Source organism: Oryzias latipes, chromosome 9, assembly GCF_053564925.1.
Source record: "Oryzias latipes strain Hd-rR chromosome 9, Olatipes_Hd-rR_3.1".
Taxonomy (NCBI): domain Eukaryota; kingdom Metazoa; phylum Chordata; class Actinopteri; order Beloniformes; family Adrianichthyidae; genus Oryzias; species Oryzias latipes.
Window position 1 is genome coordinate 5,521,138 of NC_136245.1, and position 21,462 is coordinate 5,542,599.

The following is a 21,462-nucleotide window of genomic DNA, read 5'->3' on the forward strand; positions in this document are numbered from 1 at the left end:
GAGTTGTTTATACCGCCTGGCTCAACCTGACAGTTTGGCGCTGTTGTGGTTTCTTCTTAAACTTTGTAATGAACTAAAGACTATTTGTGTATAAAACAACTGAATATCTCATTTGAAAGCAACCATATTCATTTATCTATTCAGCTTCTAAATCCGCCGATTCCCTTTTCGGGGTTGAAGGGTCCTGTCCCAGCTGCTGTTGCCCGAAGGCGGGGTGCACCCTGGACAGCACGCCTGTCTGTTGCGATTTAGAAATACCTTGAGTACCATGTTTTTGGATTGTGGGAGGAAACTGGAAATCCCAGAGAAAAACTCACAAAGGATTAACTTCACACACAGAACTGCCTGAATTTTCAGTGTGGTTGTTGTCACAGAGTAAGAGTTCTGTCTGTTGTGTAGATCTTTGTGTTTACCCAGGTGATTGGGATTAATTGATAGCTGATGGGAAGTTGAAAAACTCAATTACCTTGTGTCCTTACCCCAGATATCCGCTGGTCTGTCTGTGGTGTGTCTGTTGTGTTGTGTGAAGAGTCCGTCTCTCGACCGTCAGTTATGTTACATTGACACTGTCCCCCTCCTGCCGCTTATCCAATACATAAACAATCAAACGCCAACCAAATGCCCTCTTCCTCCTAACGGAGTCGTTGTAGAATACGTGTCATATATGATGCTATGTTTTCGAACCTCCACAGTTAAACTTTCGTCATTCATGGTGGTGTTCATCCACGTGCGTTATTGCGTGAGAACGTCAACGTAAATATGAAATTAAGTCTTATAAAGTTTTATTTTGAAAGAACAACAGAAGTTTTTATTTTAAAACCCATATCTGTGTCCGGTTCCCCGGCTTTTTGATGCGTCAACAGCCTGGAAATAGAACTCCTGGGTAAATCTTGTGCTGCGGTACGGAGGTGATGTAAACATTCCGACTGATTTATGAACGTTCCATTTTTTTGTCTCAACGCCCCAGAGCCACCACCCTCGTTTCTCATTGGCATCGTTAAGTATTTCTATGAGGTGTAGTTGGCTGTGATTTTTTTACTCAGTCTGTATTATAAAACTGAAGTTGAGAAGGCGTTAAGAGTGAACCGCCGTTTTCTTTGTGTGACTCATTTCTCTTTTTTTTTTATCAGGCTCAGAAAGGCAAGTCAGACTGTGTCTTTTATTTTTGTGTGTGTGTGGAAGTTCAAGTGAAATTTGTTGGCCTTCCTTTAACAGTAGCTGGGTTGGCTCCAGCAGACCCGTGACCCAGAACTGGATTCAGAGGGTTCTGAAGATGGATGGATGGAGATGCATGTAGTTCAGTTGTGTTTAGATTTGGGCCTCGGTTCACCGTTAGACTTAATGCTTTATTCGGTTTTAATGTTTTATCCAGAATGATAAACTCTTCCTTTATGCTTAAAAAAAATGTCTTAACTGCGCTATTATTATTATATTTTGGTGGTTGAGAAATTGAGTTTAACCTCTTTTTTTTATGTTGTGACTGACCATTCTAGATTCTAGACAAATATATAATATATATATATATATATATTATAGTATATTCAGCTAGTGTTGTGCAGTTTTTCATTAGCCCTTTCAATACACATTTGAAAGGGCTACAAAGCAGATTTATTCAGGCACATAGCCTGAAAAAATAATACAGCTATTTGAACAGCTTAGATTGGCAGCATGTCCAGAAACACAGGACAACGTTTTTGTATAGTTGTTCAGGATGTTGTGCTGTTTCATCAGAATTATAAAGAACCGCCTCTCTAAATTCCATCCCTGTTTCAACACTGATGTTTCTCAAGACTGAGCATCATTAAACTTCATCCTCCATGACCTTTTTGTTGCACTGACTGATTCCATGGATATTCAAAAACACATCCCATCGTGGCCCAGTGGGGATGCCTTCTTACGCTCTGCAGTTGTTCTAATTTCTTGGGAAAATTGTGTTTGATTCTCCACCAGCCATCTGAGATCACTGTGAAAGCTACCTTCTGGGAACAACCAGGGGAATATTTCAAGCTGCACGGATGACGGTGCTTTGCAGCTGTCTCTAACCATAGCAAGAACTCCACCTCTAATGCTGTGTTCACACCAAATGCCATTTGTGCGGCAAATTCGTGTCCTCAACCCCTGTGTGGTTGCACACCAAATTTGCTAACAGACATTTGTCCAAGAATGTGTTTATAAACCTGATTCCCCTGCTGTGTGTGGGAGGAGCCACTGTCCAAAACTTGTAACCTCATCACTATCTGGTAACATTGACTGTACATCTTGCATGGAAGACTTGGGTGATGTTAGGAGATCAGGTTTATTTATTTTGGAGAGCTCTACATAAGCACTGGTAATCACGTCTCCATGCCTGGGATCATTCAGAGACGCTCCAGTACAGTGAACTTCACCATCCACTGCAGGAGCTCCGTCTGAATGATGGCTGCTTTCAGCCTTCCGTCTTTCTGTGACTCAGTTTGACAACTTGTTGTCCTGCATTAGTCAGAGGGGAAAAAAATGGAATAAAATCAGGGGAACCTTTTATCCTCATCACGATGCAAAGCATCAAAAATATCATAAAGTTCTGGAGTAGAATGATCAGATTCTCCCCGTGTTGGTACTGGACTCCCCCTCTGATTACGTCATCAACATATCACGGTCTGAAGCTGAGTCCCTGACTGGTTGATGTTCAAATTTTTTAACTCCTGCGGCAAGCTAAATATTCCAAATTTTGCCGCATGGTCACGCCACCAAAAACACGCTGTTGCTAGACATAAGGAGTGAAACTGGACACCCCTGCTGCTAAATTACATGCTTATGTTGAAATGATAGCTAAAAAAAACTTTTATTCAAATCACCAACTACAATGGCCACGTGTCCAAAGAATAATAGACATACAGTAGCTACAATAGAAGATACATGCAGACCGCATGACACAATGACCCTTAAAATGTAAAGCCTAGGAAGTTTAATCTCTTTCATTGGGTCATCAATAAAAGACAAACTCTTCGTGCTGAAAACCACAATGTTCTAAAACATGTTGATACACATGTGGAGGAATTGGACCATGTAGTATCTCTGTACATGTGTGTGTTCATAACAACGTGTCAAAGGGGTGTAAACTGTGGCCCTCATGAGACAGAAAGAGATCCTAATGGTGCCAAACACATAACAGACACTGTTGGTCCAGTGTCAGCTTCAGCTTTGATGTGTTTGTGTTTGTTTGCAGCTCTGGTGGGAATTAGAGTCTGTGGGAAAATGTCTTTCAGGAAGTGCGAATTGTTCGATTCATGAGGGTGCAGGTCATCTTCAGCCCGTATCCAGGTGTTTGTTGTGTTGACACGCTCGCCTTTTGAGCTTCTACAGCAGGTGGAGCTAATGGCATAGTTTTAATAATTGCACTTGTTACTGCAAACAAGTGACCAATATTCACACAGCTTCAGGTATCCCTGTCTTGCACTGTATGCAATGTCCCAGTGTTCTACTAAAGACTAACCCTATGTCTTTATATTAGGTTTCATCTTATGTGTCCTGCCTTGTCCAGGCACTGGATGATTATGTGGAGTGGACAGCTAATCTCCGTAAGTCAGAACAGTGAAGAAAACAGGTATGGATTTTGCATTCGAGCAGGTATCTCGTGCAAGACCAGGTGTATCCTGTGATTAATTCACTTGCTGTCTCACTGGCTTACAGCTGGAGCCTCCACCTTGTGTGGTTGTGTAAAGTCTGCTCCTAGACCCGGGGGAACAAAGTAACCTACTGTCCACTCTCCACTTCCTTTGTAGGCTCTTCATACATGTAATTTTCAATCGTTTCATTTTGTTTTCAGGAATCAAATTTTTTTTCCTTTAACAGCTACACTGTACTTTGACAAAAAATGACCACATTACTGATTCTCCTTGATGTACAGTCTTTAATTTACCAAACAATGTTTACAAAAGTTAATTAAAAAAGCTTCATCTAAAAGAAAGACTTGGTGAAACAAGAGCTTTAAATCAAATTTACACTGAAAAGATGTAAAATGAAAGAAAAACAAATGGCGGCTAGAACGATGGGACAACAGGTGTTGAAGTCAAAAAGGGGTGAAAGGGCATCATGTGGTCACTTTGAAGCATATTTTTTGGAGATGATCTCCGAGGGCCTCCAAAGGTCTTAGCTATAAAATCTCTTCAAGTATCTTATTAATGGGTGTTTCCTGTGCTTTTTAGATTGTGGAGCACAAACTGTAATACATAAAAGAAGTCGACTCATTCCTTAACAATCCAATCCAGATCCACAAAGTGAAAACAGGGTTTGTATTTGATTGAGTGTGTTAAACTACAATGTGTTAACCACATGGTCTGGCCTGGAAATTGTCACAAGTACTTGCCGTGAGAACACAAGGTTGGGTTAAATACACTTTTTTCATCATTAAAAAATCTTTAAAAAGAGATTTTAAGGTAAGCAAAATGTTAACCAGACTTGGTTTATCTTTTCTTATGGAGGAGGTTTCACCTCTTCTACAAGAGGCTTTCTCAAATCTATGCTGGTCAAAGAGCTGGTTTATATGATTCTGAGGAGGCGGCTCTGAAGACGTGACCCTTCTTTCCATTGCTTATGAGATAAATAGACCAACAAAAAGTCTATAAGCCAAAAAAGGGGAGACATTGTTATCCTGTACATCTCAACTTTCCAATAAATCAAAAGGGTTGATGATCTGCACAGTAACTTACTGCAGGGATTAACGCTCAATTCAGATTTTTTGAAAAAAATCTATTTTTTTTGCAAGCCCGTTTGCATTTCCAATTAAATGTGAATATTGTGATCTCCTGTGTGAACATGAAATGACCCAGAAGTGACCCGCATGCGCAGAAGAATACTTAATGGTGAACGACGTTGACCAGCATATTTTGCTGATCTAGGAATAGGACCTGGTCCGTTTAAAGCCTTTCAACCCTTTCAGACAGAAATTGGTTCACCCCAAGGACAAAATCCTGAGCTACAACCAGTACTGTGGTGTGTTCCATCCACTACACTCAGGACTGGAACAAACAGAACACTGGGGAACCTAAACAGCAGTTGCAAAGGAGGCTTTATCAACATCGCAATACCAACTCTAGTGGACTGGTTTCTGCAGTTCACCTCCACCTGAAAGACACAAACCCCTAGTGTGAGGACAGTGAAGTTTGTATCTTAGCCAGAAAGAAAAGATAGTTTAAGCGAGGTGTAGAAAACACTTTTTTTGTTAGAAAAGACAAACCCTCCCTCAATAAAAATTGAACAATCTCCCAACAATTTACAACTGTCTACTGAAACCCAACAAACTGGTTTAACCAAGAGGAGCAGAGAAGATTGCAGAGTGCCAACTACTGTCCACCCTCACATCTGCTACGTCACGAGAACTTTCAGGGACCTGAAACCCCTTAGGCTTATTGTTGATCTGTTGACCTTTTAATAAATAGAATGAGGAATCATGTCTTGTACTTTGGAGCATTTACACCTGAACTTACACCTCTTCTCCAACGTTTGAAACGTGTAATGTTTTTAATGATTACAAAGTAAACCAAGTCCAGTTGACTGCTTATTTTACCTACCATTTTGATGGACTTTTATATTATCTCGCTAAAAAAGGTGAGATGACGAATAAGCAACAAAGGAACCTTGAAAAGGCAACCACAGTTTTCAGTTGGTATTAAGATGTTACTGCACATTACTTGTTTAGTACACATTTATCATTCAATGTGTAGTTTAATATCATTTAATGTTTAGCGCCCAAGGTGCTTTACAGTAACAGTCCCATTTACCCATGCACACGTATTCACACACTGATGCTAACCTATAACCTATAAAGGAGCAATGTGGGGTTCAGTGTGTTGCCCAAGGGTACCAACAAATTGGGGGGGGGGGCAAAGTGAGAACCGAACCTGCCATCTTTCAATTAGAGGTTGACTCCTCTGCGTCTCCTCAATGGCTGTCCAAAAGGTCACCCAGAAGTTGGATAGAAGAAAGTTTAAAGAAAGGAAGATGAAGGTCATCCAGAAGTTGGTTCCACCTGTTTGAGGGAGGGGACCTGACACAAAGTAACAGACAATGAGGCTATAGTCGCTCATTTCTGCAGACACACAGATGTTTATTTTTCTGCTCCACAATGACTGAACAATTCTGATGCCTGCTATAAGTCTGGATAATTTCAAGGGTAGGATTTGGGCTAAAACACAAATATATAACAGGACACTTAAACTCCTATCTTGATCAGGCTGACTTCCTGTCTGTGTGCATCACTGTGGGAAAACTTCATCTTGACGTCTGATCACACAGCACAGCTGGTGTTATACAAACATACAATACAGTTTTCTTTTTAATATTTAAAATGTTGATTTTGTGAGGGTGTCTATGAAACACGTTAACATTGAAAGCACTATCAGTGCTGGTGCTATTTAGATGGTGAAAGTTTTTAATTGATGCTTTTTTTTGCACAGCAGAAATGGCATTCTGTGAGGTTCTTGAACCTGAGAGGAAGCATACCAAGGTAAACTAATGTGAGATGTTGCTAATCTGTCCTAAACAAAGTAAGACAATGACAGAACACATTTAAAGGAAAACTGAAAAGAATGTGACTGCTCTGCTCCAATGTTTTGGTCGAGCAGGGTTATCATTGGCATTTTAACACAGAACATATGTCAGTGGTTAGGATTACAGTTTTCTTAGACCTGCTTTCCTCAACTGCCTGAAAAATATTAGAAAGTCTATGATATCAAATCTGAGTCTCACAGGAATCCCAAAGAATGAAGGATGAATACATTGCTCCTTTTTGTTTGGTTAAAGTATAGATCCACCCAAAAGGCCCATTTCAACAGCAGGCTTGTACTTGCCAATGTTTTCTGTCGCTAAGCTGACTTTAAGTTTGTTATAGCTGGTAGGAGCGGGCTGGTGTTGGCCTGTCCCAGTGGTGTGTGGGTCACAATAGAACTGTTTATTTTATCTTCGTGATATGCATATTTCATAGCTTGACATCAACAGCTGATGGGATCAGTTTGTGTGTTTACAGACTCTTACCTGATAATAAAGGACGCTGGGCCATAACTGTCTGCTTGGTTTGACTTCTTACTGAACTGTGCTCACATTGTCCATAACAATCTGAGGACGACAGTGGCTCACACTGCAGTTACTCCAGTAGGTGCTCATACACTTCTTTTTGTTGGTTTACCATCCATACGAAGATAAAAAGGAGAAGGCATGTGGACGTAGAAAAAACAGAAGTCTTTTAGAACTAAACATCTCTTTAACATTTTTCACTATGGACTATCCTGCTAGGGCTGTCTAATGGTGCAGTGGTTAGCACCTTCACAATGAGATGGTCTTGATTCTAGTCTTAGCTGGGACCTTTCTCTGTGGATTTTGCACCAGTCCAAAAACATGCTTCATAGGTTGATTGGTGTCGCTACATCGCCCTTAGATGTGAGTGTGAAGTCCTGCAAAAAAAACTGGTGACCTGTTCAGGGTGTACATCGCCTTCTCCCAACAGTAGCTGGGTTGGCTCCTGTGACCCTGTGACCCTGAAAGAGATTGAGCAGGTTCTGAACATTGTTGTTTTATACCAATGGTTTGGAGCCATTAATACAGTACAGACCAAACGTTTGGACACACCTTTCCATTCATTTGAATGAGAAGGTGTGTCTAAACTTTAGGTCTGTACTGTATGTAACACAGAATGTTGTGTAAATGATTAATGCTACAGTTTGGTAGAATCACAACCCCCATGGTCCACTCCTGTCTAACAACCTTTAATATTAAGACATTTGAAGATCAAACCAGATCCATTACAAAACTGTGCTCTGATCCAACTCTGCACGCTGACTTTGTCATAGCTTCCTATCATCAGACACAAAATAGATCAATGTTACTAGCTGAACAAACAACAATTCTCCCAGTTTATTGAAAGGCAACAGACTGGCATCCACCAAAGGCTAGGATGGGCTCCAGCAACCCTGTGACACGAAAAGGGATTAAGCAGATTCAGAAAATGAATGGATGGAGGTTCATTAGATCTAAAAAAACTCAGCCACAACAAAAACAACATCTTATGAGTACTTTATAGTAACTGATAACTGGGGGTTGCAATTCTCAGTGTTTAAATTTCCCAGATTGGATCTTCTGTTTCTGCAGTGGATTTATGAATTGATTGATTCACAGTATATGCACACACTGAGGCTGTGCCACCATCATCCAGCAAAGTAGCATCTTGACAGATGGGAAACTAAACCTGAAGGTTTGTGTGAGGAGCATTGCTGAGCAGATTTCTTTTTTTTCTTTTTCTTTTTTATCAGTGCATCAGTTTTATTTAACTGTAAAGCAGGGCAGGTGCAGAGGGAATTATTACCATCTGTGGTGGGTGTCTCCAGTTTCCCCACACTAGGGACTGAACGCTGCAGAGGAAGATTTGTTGCCTTAAGAGACTGCTGCTGTTTTCATTTCTTTACCCATTATACCTCCTGGATGTAACTCATCTTTGATGAGGTCCACGTGAAAGCCTCTAAAGAATGAAGCAGCTAAGCTGCTGTCGGGGTCAATGAGAGTGGGTTTGTCTTCAAACTGATTCTTAGGAGGAATCTATTGGAAATGTATAAACTGTATGAGATCCTTTTTTTGCTAATATAATGTGCTACTTTTTTATTCACATTAAACAGCTTCATCTCATGGCTGGTTGGTCCATGTGACATTTCATCCATCCAGTATCAGATATAACCTTTCTAAATGTTATGATTAAGCAAGTAAAATAATGCATTTCCTTAAGAAAAACTAGAGTCATTACTTAAAGGTGTTGCTGCCATTGCCTAAGTATTAAACCGAAAGCTGAAAAAACTGAAAATGCTGAAAAAATTGCAAGGAAGAAAAAGGGAGATTGACAATTTTCTTGTACCTATATGCAATACTTTAGATATATTTGTTTTACATTTAAAGGTAAAGCCTTAAATTTGCTTTAAATAACTATTAAAAAAAGCCTATGAAGCTCAATAAAAGTCAAACTAGGTGAAGCTTAACACACTAAATGACTAAGAATACAAAAATATAAACTTAAGTTCAACTGAACTTTTAGAATTACGTCACACACTGGGCGTTGTTTCTAAACCACTGGTCCGATCATGTTGTTTCTTTCACTTTTGTAATGCTGGCACACAAGGAATCCAGTTTTTATTGGTCCCAAGATAAAAAATACATTATTTAAATACATCAGAAGGGAGATGATCAAGCCAATGTTCTGTGAAATTGTTATTATTCAAAGCAATGGCTTAACAGTGTTTTTTATACCTTTTTAAAAAAAACATTTAATTAAAACTATTTTAGCTTGAGTCATTAATTTAACACCTGTAAGAATAAACAATGCTTTGTGTCATCAATGGTTGCTGGTTTTATGTCTTAGTTATGTTTCTATAACCATGAGTTGGTTTAAAACTAACAATTGAAAAAAAGAAAAGTCATTGATTAGTGTCACAGTACAGGGAATACAGACAAAGTTTGTCTGAGATTTGGAGCTTTACAGAACAAACTATTTGTGCCACAGTTTTGAGACTTGGATTATGAAAGCTGATTACAAAAAAACACCTTCATTTTGCTGAAAAAAGTGTGTCTGAGAAAAAGTAAAAGTTTGCCTTTGACTTCTCGTGTAAATGCAGAGGGGAAGTTGCCTTTTTTCCCAACGGCTGCTGTTTAAAAAACTGCAGTGAATAATAATAAAAAGTGGTACAAAATAGTCCTATGTCTAGACAACTTTTAAAAATGTAAATTGTGCCTATTGCAAGGATAGTGTGGGAGAGAATAGGCCTAGTATTAGTCAAGAAAGTTTCTCGATTGACTTGCATTATAATCTTGGCTTTCACTGAGTTTCTTTTCAAAATTATAGAGTTGCAGAATTTTTTAAAGATAATGGAAAATTTCACACACACATAGCCAAACATAAGCATGTTTGCATTATAGTTGTTAAAGATCCTTCCACATAATTTAAATGTGTTTTCATTTTCATTCATTTTTCTTGAATTACTGAAAAAGTAGAATTCACGGAACAAGAAGGAATGTTCTCAACCCATTAGAACCCATGGTGACATCAGTGTGACAGTCAAGCATCAGAAATTGATTATGTGGTTCCACTTGGTTTGTGGTAAAATACACATAATTTTATTCTTAAAAAAAAAACGGGTCTGGGTTCTTATGGTTTAACCCTTGAGCTATCTTAGATGACCCCACCCTCACTTTGACGTGTTCTCCCTACCATGACAAAGGTGGATAAAGGTGGAAAGATTTCATGTAATCCATGGACACCAGTGAAGATCAAGAATCATTGAAGAAAAAAGGTTCAGCGCACTGTCTAGTGGGTCTAGACGACCCCACTCCCAATGGTAAGGTGCCTAGGATAGCAAAAATTTCAATGGCTGAATTTGACCGGAGAATCCTGAAGAACATAAATGGAAGAAAAAAGGTTTGAAAACATAAAAAGGAAATTGTAATATTAACGATAAAGAGAAAAAGAATAACAGTTTGATTGCTAAATGCAATCAAACAAATTATTTGTCTTTTTTTTCTTCACATCCCATTACTTTGTTGAGCTGCTGATAGTGTTGTTCATCATGCTATAAACATTCATCTTCTTCCGTTTGTTCCCTTTCGGGGTCACGGGGCCGGAGCCTCAAAGGCAGGGGACATCCTTAACAGGTCGCCAGTCTGTCACCTGGGTTGGGATAAACATACTACTAGAATATTTGCATTTATAGACTTTAGTCTTTATTATTGATGTTACATACTGTTCCACAGATTAATGAAGATCTTTAATGTTTGATGCTTTCGCTTCTGTTGAGTCTGTTCTGTCAGAGTCTAACTTGAATTGAATGCCCAATGGTCAGTTTAATGTATTTCAAGACAAATATATATTTTTAACTAAAAAACAGTGTGTTTCTGTTTTCAAGCTGTAATCTCTACTCTACAATGTTTAACTGAAGTTTTCTCAGGTTTGATCAAAATTAGTTTGTTTTTTTAGCCTATTGATTTATGCGTGGTGATGTCATAACAGCTCATTAGACGCGTGATGGGTCTTTAACAAAAAATAACAACAAAAAAAGGAACAGCTCTTTGGGCAAACTCTCTTGAAACTTCTTGGTTTGCATTAAAAATGGAACATAAGATAAAAACTTGGTGTGTACTGAGCAGGCACCGGGAGGGGGTACAGTGAAAAATATCACTGGGGGTGTAATGACTCATTTCAACGATTCTATTCATATGATCTGTGGTTGGTGATGCGATTTGAAGCCCTTCTTGGTTTATTTTGAATGATCTGATTCACTGACCTACCAACCTGCAGTTGGTCATTTTTATGTTATAGTAAAATAAACCTACTGAGCCTCAATCTAAATGGTATTTTCCTATTGATTTATTCCATTTTAAAGGATATAGGTCGATTTGATGAACAACTTGCCTCAGACAGATTGATCTGGTTGGATTGTTGAAATATAAATCGATTCATCAATAAAGTCGATCAATCTTTACTCCCTGACTTAGCACACAGGCTGACTGACAGGGTATAGGTAGACAATGAATCAGTCTGTGTTTGGCTGGACCAGTCAGGTTAGTGTGGCATCTCGATGACAAGACCCCAGTCTGTTTGGACCACTGGTTACTTCCTGTTTGGATCACGAAGGTACAAATAGTACTTACACAGTCGATGCATGATATGCAGGAAAATATGATTAAGCTATTATAAGAGAGCATGTGCATACTTCTCACAGATGTTAGCAGAAAATATCTACCACTGCTTCTATTTGAAGAAGCTTTTTTTTTAAACTCAGAAATAGCTTTTGTCTTACCTCATTTTGTATTTTTTTCTCTTTCAGGCAGTGCACTGCGGAATTCCTTCAATGTTTCTGTATAACAGAGGTCAACAAAGCATTTGGTGAGATGAGCGGCGACAGTCGTATGTTTTCATTTTGATTAATGACTTTCCCCCTCTAAACGAAAAGAAAACATCTGCTCACTGTGCCACCTTCCAGGAGACAGTCAGCTCATTAAATCTGGTTGTTCAGCTTAAAGGTAATTCGTGCAATAACTGTGTTTTACATTGTTTGCTGGGATTTGTCCTGTCGAGCCCGCAAACCTTCAAATGCAATTAAGTACCAGTGTAGTGAATCCTTCAACAGTGTTTTGTTGGGAAGCTGACCAGCATTACATCAGTGTGCATGTTGAAGTTAAGGTCTTTGGAGACTTTTATTTTTTTTAGATTTGGCATGAGTTTCATTGTAGACTAATGGCCTATTTTATGCCATTAAAAAATGCTCACAGTTGTGCTCTGCGTTTGGATGATTGCTATCATCAAGATGCTTCTTTTAGGATTATCTCTGTTGCTTTTCTTATCAATGTTTGTGAGATTTGGTGACCTGGCATCTTTTTTTTTATTTTTCCTTTGGATTAGAAAAAGATACAGAAAATTAAGCGTAAAATTATATTTCTGTGTTAAGATTGTTGTAAATCAGGAGCAGCTGGGAAAAATACAGCTTAAAGAAAAATGGTCTTTGTTGCATGGAAAATATGCCAGCTCCCTGCTCTGCTCCATTCTGATGCATTCACCCGCAGACAGATATATCCATGCACGTCTTTGTTTTCCTCGTCTGAGGGGGAATCTGGCTCAAAGCTGTACGTCTGAATAGCTTCAATATTGCTAAGCATTTTTTGTTGGACTGGCAATGTTAGGTTGGGGGTACGAGGGGCTGTAAGCTAGTGGGAGAGAGTGTAAACAAAGGGGTGATGGGAAATGAGGGCAGGCGTACTTCGCGCCAAGAGTCAAACAACTTAGAGATACACTTCTAATAATCTCCTGCCTCTCTACAGAAACTACGCCCTGGAAAAGGACACAATTTTTTACTTTAAATTGCTAAAATCGGCTTAACCATAATTGACGGACTACTGGGAACACTTTACAATAGATCAAAAATTGACTGAAGTGGAGCTTTGATACTTCTTTATGAAAGTTTTTGTCAGGTTGTCAGTAAACTTCCAGTACAAGTTCCTCGTCTAAACAAAGACTCCAAAATGAGAAGTCCTGAACAGTGGAATTTTTTCTTTGTTCACATCTGTAAAACATCACATGAATCGTGTCGTGTTTTACACATTACATTAAGTTTACATTGAGGGAACCATTGGTTGTCACTATGAGTGAACCACATTCTTACATAACTATTCCATTTGTTCTCCACTGAGCCACAGCCGACCACTTGATACTTTGGATCACAATAATGATCTTGTTTTGTTTTTTTACCCAAACTTCCCCTCTTTTCATAGGACTCCCCCGACCCCAAAAGCGCACGCACACATTGTGCAGAGCGGTAGGTTTGGGGGATTCCCTCTCTTTTCTAAGAATCTGCATTTTCTCAATGGGTGGAGTCAGAAAAGATTAAATGGGTCAGCACATCCACCCATCCCTCCACTATCCCCACAACACTGGTGAGGTGTTTCATTACCCCTCCTGTGAACTTGGGTGATTTCAGCTGGAAGAAATTTGTTGTTACGCCCTTTTAACCCCTGCAGGTTTGGGAACACACTGTTGTCAGATTGGACGAAACCAAAACAAATGAACTGAAAGGCTCTTTTTCAGAAAAAACGTAAGGAGGCTGTCAAAGTGAATGTGGCATTTATGAACACGTCAAAGAAGGAGTGACAAAGAAAACATGCTCACAGATACAGTCATTTGCACATAAAAGTCACCAAGGTAGTAAAAATGTACAGTTATAAAGTTGAGATTTTCATATTTGATTTTTAACTAAAACATGTTTTGAACATAAAAAATAAGACTCTTGCCTGAGGATTCTTGAAAAGATTTTTTGTACAAAGAGCACAGGGACAAACCATACAGTATGTTTTTACTTATTTTTAATTCAAATGTTATCAAATTTTCTATTATTTTTTCTGGGTTTTAGATTATGGGCCGGATGTACAGAAGATCAAATGTGGAGAGAAGTTAAGAAGCATTTGTTGGAAGAATGGGAGAAAAAAGTGGATAGAAAGGATATAAGATTAAAAAAAAAGTTTTAAGTCACTATTTACAGAAGTGCTGTATTTTTGTGCACAACCTCACACATTTGTATTTTACGTATCAGACATGTCTGCGTGCATGCAGACATTTGTGATTGTGCAGAGCTGAGCAGACAGGTGTGTTCAGGAAAATGTGTACGTATCAAAGTCGTCTCTAAAGAAGCTCTTTTACAAACAGATTCTGCCATATGGTCGCCTTTATGCATCACTCTCGTTGTTAGTGAGGGCGGCGCACTGGCCCCTTACTAACCGCATGCAAATGCTGCATTCATGTGTGTGCAGGTGATATGTAAGTGGCAGTAGGATTACCACGCCACTGTGATTGTCTCATTTTCTCATTTTCCAACAGTCAGGCTGCACAAAGGTATTGGGCAGGGAGTGTGCACCTTTCATTTGAAGTGCTCCCTACAACTCTGCTCTGTTATTTTGGACATGTTTATACGTTTCTTTCATAGTGATGAGATGACCACTCTTTGTTACCAATGGTTGAAAAGTCCACGTGAATAAAAGTGTTTCTGTGCAAAGGCGTTTGCTAAAGTAAATCAATGCTGATGTGAGGTATATGTTGCCAGATTAATCTAAAACATGCTTTAATGAGGTGCTGTTCAACAGGAAGCAACACACGCACAAGTTTTTCAGTCTCTGAGAAGAAAACTTTTCACATCGTCTAAAAATATTTTCAGCCTTTTCTCTCACTGTGAGGCCAGTTCTGCAGGGAGAGTTAGGGTCATGATATCTGACAAGAAGCCAAAACACAGCAAGTCATCTTCACCGCAGCAGAATGTATATTTATGTGAAACTACACCATCACAGATTGCTGCTATCAATATTTCAAGGGGGAACAAATACTGAAAACTCAGTATTTGCAATGAAAGGTAAATACCAGCTGAGCAAATGTTCACCCCGCCCTTAACAGCTTGTTTTAACTCATGGTTTTGGATTTCGGGCTCTCAGCCACTTCTCATTAGCTGAGTCTAACTCTCATGAGGCCTGCAGCAGGCAGCTTTGTTCAGCTTCAGAAACACTCACTTTGTAGATCGTGTCCAGCTGAAGTGGTCCGACCTGACTGTCATCGAGATGACACAATAATCTGACTGCTCCAGCCAAACACCGACTGAATAGTAGGGCTAATTGCATGAATGATAGATAACTTTTTGCACCGTGACAGAAAATCCACATGAATGTAGGAGTCCTCTGATGAAGCTGTTTGTGCAGCTGTGCGCTGGACAATTTCAGTAAAACAGGCAATTTAAGTCAAACCTGGTCTTCCTCTTGACTCACATGTTGGGTCATTAGCACAGAATTAGGAGGATGAGATATGGAACACTTCACTCTAATAAATCAAACCCCAAATACAAATCCATGTAGTGCACAACACAAAAGCAGTGGAGTGTGTCTGTAACAACAAAGTAGAGAAATGGAGCAGAAATATTCCACAATGCAGGAAAAGATTACTCATAGTTTTGACCTGGTGGTCTGTAAAATTGCCAGAGCAGACATTAAATGAAAAACAAAAGTAAAAAGGCTTTCGCCCCAGATCAACTCCAATGAAAGTGGTGTTTTTGACACGTTCTTGTAGACGTACACAAAGAAAATTCAACACAAGACACACAGCAAAAGATTTGAAAATATCTGCATAAAAAATGCAGAACAGTCTCAACTTTTAGTGATTTTTTTTCAACTCAATGAGAATGTTAGACTGAGGAACATGAAGAAAAGCACATCACACTTGTCAGCCCAGTTTACTATAGACGGAGGAGCCAAAATGATCCTCTTTTGTGAAACACTTGTCAATGACAGACATAGAAGTCCATTTTATGAGTCCTCTGTGCAGGGACCCCAGTTGTGTGACTCATCACAGCTCAGACATTCCTGAGACAGCGTGTTCTGGAATTTGTCAAACGTTAAAACACTTTTATTTTCCTTTTCTACTTTGCAAGTAAAATCCGGCTTGTTCTGAAGACATGTGGCAGTAAATTGCCTTTCATCTTTGCCTGATTTCCATTCAGCATAACATGTTCTGCCACATGATCCCTGTCATGGTAAAACGCATGTGGCTCCCTCTCTCTGGTGTGTTTGCCAAAAGAGTGAAAGGGCTTTTGCACCAGGCGTCAAGTACCTGCTGTCTCCTTGTCTTTGGCGATTAAATTACCAATTCTTCATGCAATGGAGTAGATTTCATACAAGGTGACAGCAATGGAGAAGACTTAGAGACTCCCAAATGCAGATGAGATTGTCTTTTTCACACTATGAGGGAAACATCTTTGTGGTCAGTTTCCCAGAATTCAGTGCTTTTGCAGCAAGACAGCTAAATGGCGTGTACTTATATTTTGCTTTACTACCTTCCTAACAGTCACAGTACCGTTCACCCATCCACACAATGATGGTGGCTCCACTACCGAAAGTGGCCGCGTTCCATGCAATGACACATTTTTTAATACCGCGTTTTCCCCAAAGATGACGACAGTTTACTTCTGGAAGTACAAAATCATTACATGGTTTATGATATAAAACATGTATTTTACAAGGATTCAGTGAGGAAGAAGAGGGCATGCGGCCCGATTGCTTAGGTTTAGGATGAGCAAGGAGAACAGGACAAACTACTCAAACTACTCCTCCGGGAGCCAATGTAATGTTAACTGACTGACAGTCGTGGGACAGACTCCCCACGCAACGCAATGGAGATGCACCGCACTCAGACCAGTGGACAGTTTGGGTAATACTCAACTGTTGAATCTGAGAGATGTTTTACTCATTCTATGTTAAGTAATATGTGATTTACAAATTGTAATAATTTAAACTAACAACACCAAGTAACATTAGAAAATTAAGAAAAATACCACAAACATTTCTTGTCATCTGTTACGTGAGAATTCTTTCGAACTTTAGTTTCTTGGCAAATTTCCTGGTAGGCTTTATAAACTCAGTCACTTTATTTTTTGTGTTCCTAAACTATGTATTCAGTCCTGTTCCTTCACAAAGCTGTTCTCTGTCTGTCGAGCCATTGTGGGCTGTTTAGGTGGAATTTTCTTTACCTAAGGAGCTTCTTTTTTTTTTTTAGTCTTTCCAAGTCGCATAGATCTCTGGTTCTTTAATTGTTCTCTCTTTTCATTTTTTTTCTTACAGCATGCACAGTGTATATTCTAATGCACAATAAGGACTGTAGCTAAGTCTTGGTCCATCAAGTGTTAGTCCTGAGCTTTCACTTTACCAAACATATAATACTTTTAGCAGTCCATCCATCCATCCATCCATTCTCAAGAACCTAGTTAATCCCTTTTAGGGTCACAGGGCTGCTGTTTTTCCAGCCAATGTCAGGCAAATTTGGGGTCCACCCTGGATGGTTTGTCAGTCCATCGTAGGGCTACACAAAGGGAGACCATCTCACACACTGAAATTCACACTTACGGGGCAATTTAGAGTCACCAACTGACCTGTAAAGCATATTTTCGGACTGTGGGAGGAAACTCACGCATGCAGGAGGAGAACAGAAAACCTCACACAGAAAGGTGCCAGCCAGGATTTGAACTGAAGCCCTGTCACTGTGCAGACGCTCTAGGCCTTCATTTAAAAAAAGAACACTTAAAAATTGAAGTCTGACTAAACTAAAACTGAAAAGAAAACTTAAACATGGTATGACATACGAACCCAAGAACTAAAAAACAAAGAGAACTTGCTAAAAGAAACTGAATCTTCTTTGTCTTTCGTCCTCCTCCTTTTAGGGGCTCCACACCAAATCATCTGCTGCCATCCGCAGAAGTTCTGTTCCTGATTTGTCTGAATGATTTAACTTTGACTGGCTCTACATTGAATGACCTTCCTGATCTTTCTTCATCTTTTCCTTTTGCCTTTTCACTTCAGAGTTTGCCATGGTGTTTTAGCTTCCTTCATCTCACCCTGTCTTCTGCATCCTCTCCTCTAGCACAAGTTACCTTCATGTCTTCATTCACTGCATCCATAAACCTCCTCTTTGGTCTTCCTCTAGACATCTTGTCTGGCAGCTTTAGACTCAGCATCCTTCTACCATGATATTCCCTGTCTTTCCTCTGAACTTGTCAGAACCATCTCAGTCTGACTTTCTCTCCAAAACCTCTACCATGATCTGTTCCTCTGATGTACTCATCCCTGATCGTATGCATCCTGGTCACTCCCAGAGAGAACCTCAGCATCTTCCTCTCTGCTACCGCCACCTCTGCTTCCTGTCTTTTTCTCAGTGCCACTGTCTCTGGGTCAAACAACATGGCTGGTCTCACATCAGCTTTGTACACCTTTCCTTCTGCATTTATCTGTACTTGGAACCGGCACACGAAAGCAATAGATTGTGCCTCCTTGTCGTCTTAAACTTGGTTGAAAGGCAAGAGATTAGAAAACAACTTAAACATAAAATCTGAGAAACTAAAAACAGCTAGATTCCTAAAATACTGACATCACCCAACCTTGTACCACCATGATAGTCTAGATAATCAGAAAGGGCAGAGATACCTGCTAATGAAAAATAACAGAGGATTTCTCTCCGAAAAAGGTAAGGATCATCACTAAGTTTACATTTCCTGCCTTAAAGTCCCACTCCGATTATCTTTTAATCTATTTTCAATGCATTCCCAGTGGTGCTTTAGTTATGACTATTCTGTTTTTAGCCAAAAAGAAAAAACGGTGTCGTTTTCTAGAACATAGTTTCTGCACAGCGGCCGTAGTTCATTAGAAATTCCCCTCTGAGTTATAGCTGGGACTGTTGGTATGGAGTTGGCATGCCCCCCCCTTAACCTCCCAGTTACTGAGAGCTTTCTGTTTACACTCTTCCACTAGCTTAGAGTCCCTCACACCTACAACTGTCATGATATGGTCTTACTTGACAGACCCAGATGCTGGAACCCGGAAGAAACTGAGGAGGCGAGAGGTAAGTATGAGAGATTTAATTGTATGTAGGTAATATTGTTTGTAGACTTGACAGGATGAGTCTGAGGGAATGAGTTTGAGTCCTATGCTTGAAGGTTTGGCGCGGCTGGAGGGATTTGGCGGAAAGACTTCCAGAGCGATGAGGCAGTAGGCAGGCAGCTAGACGTGGAACCAGAGTTGACCATGGAAACCAGGTGAGTACCCGAGGACGAGTAACCCTGTGGGCGAGGCGTAGCAAAATTTGCGAGAGCAAGAGACATGAAACGAGATCATAAACTAGACCAGACTATGCATCGTTGAGGAACAACGAACTGGCGTTGAAAATTGGCGATGGATCTCCTTAATAAGAAGCAGTGGCTGATGAGATGAGTGGAGTCGGCTGGTCATGTCCGGAAGGAGCAGAGGAGGGAGGGGGGAGGAGACTGACAGAGGCACCATGACACCAACCTAACATTAGTAGAGCAACAAAAATGGCGAGCAATATTGGAGCTTTTCCAGATGTACAGTTTTTATCCAGATTCCAGCTCAGACAAGGAAAGAAAAGATGTACACTTATCTATTTGTCTGCAAGTGGATGCATCAGAATGGAGCGGAGCAGGGAGCCCATACTTTTCCACATAACCAAAACAATGATTCCTGGTAATTTGAATAAAGAAATACTCAGACATGCATTTTAAATATTAATGGTCTTTATATATGTCCTCCACTATCAGAAAAATGCCAAAAGAACAAAATAAAACACCAAATACACAATTTCCATTGCATTAGGTCTTTAAATGCAGCAAGTGTGCTGGTCACTGCAAATAAAAGGGAGCATCCTGTGTCAAGAAACACCCGTGGGGCTACAGACTTCAAGAGCATTTAAATGTAAAGAGATCAAGAGGAGAAACTGAGCTCTGGATGAAAGGGTTCCCATGGAATTCCCAGGGGTTCCCAGGATAAAATGTAGAATTCTGACATTAGAAAGATGGGAAACGTTTGGTTAAACACTGACTGTTAAGCATTCTTACTTGTATTTGTGCTTGTATCACAATGGTGAGAGCAGTTCCATTGCAAAAGGGGAAAAAAAGTAAAACTAGTTCAGGAGATTTCAATAAAAACCCTGATTATCAGTGATTTTTTTTTTTAATGTGTCTTTTAATGAAACTTTTTACATTAAGATGGACTAATTAAACTTAATAAGAAAATACAAGAACATTTTTTTTAATGTGGGACTCTATTGGGTTTGGTTAAATGGTAATATTAAATATATAAAGTAAATCCTTTTCAGAGGCTTCTGTTTTTAATGTTATTTTATTTCCTTCCTGGATTTTGTTTTTCTTAGCCCTGATTTTCCATTTTCTCATGTTAAGTTTTGCTTGTGTCCATGTTATCTTGTTCAGCTGATTTAGGTTCTGTTTCTGCTCTCCCTTTTAGAAAAGGGGAGATAAAAGTGGAGTTATGTTACTAATCTCCCACAGCTGTTTCTGTTCTGGTCTGATTACATAATCTGTGTATAGAAATCCATTCTCTTTGTCTCCCCTCAGACATGATTTGGTTCTGTCTTGTTTAATTTGTCAAGTTTCAAATTAGCTCTACAGTTTCTACTTGTGTTTATTTAATAAGGTCTGCCTCTGGCTGCCTGCACTAGCACCTGTGGTCATGACGATGGATGTTCTTGGGCACAGTTGTCCGTTGGGGGCTTCTACAGGCTACAGATGCCTGCCTGCTCTTTTCTTTTCACTTATCCCTTAAGTCCAGCCCTGTAAGCATACATTTTTAAACTTTTACTATTGTGATGTCATGCAATGTGCTTTTATGGTGATATTATATGTCAGAAAAGAAAAATAAAAGGACAAAAAGACAGTATGTTAGGTCAATGGTACAGACGCAATCTGAGGTCCTGCGGCGCGATTTGAGCGATGGACGCGGGGGTCTGGCAGTCATGCTCCAGCGTGATTTAAGCGCTGTGGCGTGATATTTAAGCGCCATGTCCAGAGTTTAAATATTTGAACTCAGCTGAGGTGGCCGTGTCACGTTAACCAATAAGGGACTCAACTCCCGTGACGATTTCAGTGACTCGATCAAGGGGGTCAAATACATATCCAATATGGTGGATCGATCCAACTGTTCTCGTCCTGAACTTCCATTTATCCATCCATCCATCCATCCATCCATCCATCCATCCATCCATCCATCCATCCATCCATCCATCCATCCATCCATCCATCCATCCATCCATCCATCCATCCATCCATCCATTTTCCTAACCTGCTGCATCCCCATCGAGGCAACGTTGTTACTGCAGCTGTCCTGGTTACCATTGGGCATAGGTGTGGTAAGCCTTGGAGAGATCAACAGTCTGTCACAGGGGCACTGGAGCTGGAGCGAGCGCGCCTGCTGTGCCGGCCACCAGGAGGTGAGCTAGCAGGCAGACAGAGAGCCGCGGGTGTTAAGGGGTTTACTAGTAAGTGCCCACCCTTCACTGTCCAATTCAAATAAAACCAGGAAACATCACTGTTGCAGTTCCTTCATATGCCACTGGAGGCACGTGGCCTTTTC